This window comes from Neophocaena asiaeorientalis, unplaced genomic scaffold (genome assembly GCF_003031525.2).
Source record: "Neophocaena asiaeorientalis asiaeorientalis breed wild unplaced genomic scaffold, Neophocaena_asiaeorientalis_V1.1 scaffold479, whole genome shotgun sequence".
In the NCBI taxonomy this organism is placed as follows: domain Eukaryota; kingdom Metazoa; phylum Chordata; class Mammalia; order Artiodactyla; family Phocoenidae; genus Neophocaena; species Neophocaena asiaeorientalis.
Window position 1 is genome coordinate 543,234 of NW_020173774.1, and position 2,735 is coordinate 545,968.

Below are 2,735 nucleotides of genomic sequence, written 5' to 3' on the forward strand. Positions count from 1 at the left end.
AGTAAATTCAAGGTGTAATGAGAGTGAGAGTACAGGCATACCTTGGAGATATTACGGATTTAATTCCAGATTGCAACAAAGCGAATATCCGCCTTAAAGTGAATCACGTGAATTTTTTTTCCACTCCATATGAAAGTTATGTTTACACTATACTGTCATCTCTTAAGTGTGCCATAGCATTATGTCTAAAAAAACAATGTCCATACCTTAATTAAAAAATACTTTATTGCTAAAAACGCTAACCATCATCTTGCCTTCAGTGAGTTGTCATCTTTTGGCTGGTAGGGGGTCTTGCCCTGACGTTGATGGCTGCTGACTGATCAGGGGGGCGTTATTAATTGGCCTAATTTCAATACTGTTGTGTCTCAGAATAGGCCTGAGGAGAGGAAGAGAGGGGAATAGCTGGTGGGTGGACCAGCTGGAACACACACAACACTTATCAATTAGTTCATTGTCTTATATGGGTGCAATTTGTGGTGCCTCCAAACAGTTATAAGAGTAACATAAAGATCACTGGTCATATATTGCCATAACCAATAAAATAATAATGAAAAAGTTTTAAATATTGCAAGAATGACCAAGATGTGACGCAGAGATACAAAGTGAGCAAATGCTGTGGGAAAAATGGCACCAATCGACTTGCTCAACTCAGAGTTGCCACAAACCTTCAATTTGTAAAAAATGCAATATCTGGACTTCCCTGGTGGCCCAGTGGTTGAGACTTCGCCTTCAAATGCAGGGGGTGTGGGTTCAATCCCTGGTCAGCGAATTAAGATCCCACATGGCTTGGGGCCAAAAAACTAAAACATAAAACAGAAACAATATTGTAACAAATTCAATAAAGACTTTAAAATTGGTCCACGTTAAAAAAAAAAAAACTTAAAAAAATGCAATCTCTGCAAAGTGCAATAAAACAAGATATGCCTGTGTAAGAAATGTAGAAGATTAAGTGTCTGCGGTTAAAAAGTATGAGATATCAGCTGGGTGATAACAAGGTTCCAGGTGTGGCCTGTAAAGTGTGTTGTCAAGATATATTAGATATGAAGGTCCCTGGTATGTAGAAAGAAAAAAATCACCAGAAGGCTTGAGGTTTGAATTGATTTGGATGTGGGATCTAAATTCTTTCTGGGCAATGGAAGAATTTTTTGGGAGGCGATGAAGACATAACCAGCTACATAATTATTTTGTGAATATGAGGAAACAATCAACTCTATGAGGTAAGTCCTATCTTATAGTTATTTCATAGATTAGGAAATGAAGCAGGAAGATATTAACTAATTTGCCTATGGCCATAAGAGGAATAACTGCCAAAGTCAAGATACAAGTCCAGGCAATCTGACTCTCAAGCTTGTGATCTGACCATTCTGCAGCCCCACCTCCGTGTGTGTGTGTGTGTGTGTGTGTGTGTGTGTGTGTGTGTGTGTGTAGTGGTGGTGGTGGTGATGGTGGTGGGGCAGGTGTCGTTCGTTTATGTGACTGCGACCCTAGGGGATGGTGCAGAGGCTGAGCAGCATGACTCCTAGATTTGGTCACATCAACCAGAGCCTGTCCTATAGTGCAGCTCAGGGAGCTCTGGAGTCTGTTTTGCATGTATAGTTTAGAAGGAGACTGTTCCATTCCATAGTTACCCTCATCCCCTAAGACTGAGCTAGGTCGCAAGGGGAGGAGACTGAAAAATTTTTGAAACTCTTAGGCATTTCAGAAACTGTGATATTTCTTTAAAATGTACTGGACAATTTATCCATTTGTTCAACAGACATTTTAGAATCTGTCTTTACTAGGCATAGTAAGGGGCATTCAAAGCAAGATCTCTACTCAAGAGTAATATAAAATTTAGTTGGGGACACAGGTTAAGACAAAGTAAGTTTAACGCTATCCATCTCATTTACTTTAGTCTCTCAAGTTACAAAATTAGGCGTTAACAACTGAGGGAATATTAAATCTTTCCCAATTAAAAAAACTTTCCCACCCTCAGTATATCACCAGGCAATTTAATGCCATGTTCTTGGTCTGACCTGGGATAGGCTGAATTCTGAGAGAGGTTTTATTGAGAAAGTGGAGAAACTGAACCTTTGAAAAAAAAAAAATCTTTGTGGAATCCTTCAGTTGTAAAGATGATCCATACATGTAGCCCTAATATAGGTGCTAGCAGTGTTTTATGAATCATCTTATTTGAAAACAAAGCAGACAAGGGAGGGCCTGCATACTAAGGTACATGGAAGATGAGCCCTTTTGTACATGCTGTTCCTTCCAGAACGCTTTCCCTCTAGGTTGCTCCCTTTGTAACCCTTCTTTTGCGTCCCTGAATTCTACTCATTTTTCTGGTATTATTTCAGATATTACTTCCTCCGGAAGCATTCTCTGGACTCAGTGCTGGGGCGTGACTCTGTTTCCCCTAGCATCCTTTCGTAGCAGGTATCACACTGGATTGCAATAGTTTGATACTGACTGGTATTCTCTCTCGTTTAACATCCACACCCCGAAGCCGCCATATAATAGTTGTTGAGTAAACAAGTGTTCATTTAATGAATGATTCTCAGAGCAGAACCTCGTTCTTCCTACAGTTGCTTCAATATCTTCTTCTTTTTTAAAAAAAAATTAATTATTTTTGGCTGCATTGGGTCTTCGTTGCTGTGCACGAGGCGGGGCTACTCTTCATTGTGGTGCGTGGGCTTTTCATTGCGGTGGCTTCTCTTGTTGAGGAGCACAGGCTCTAGGCGTGAGGGTAGCTGTGG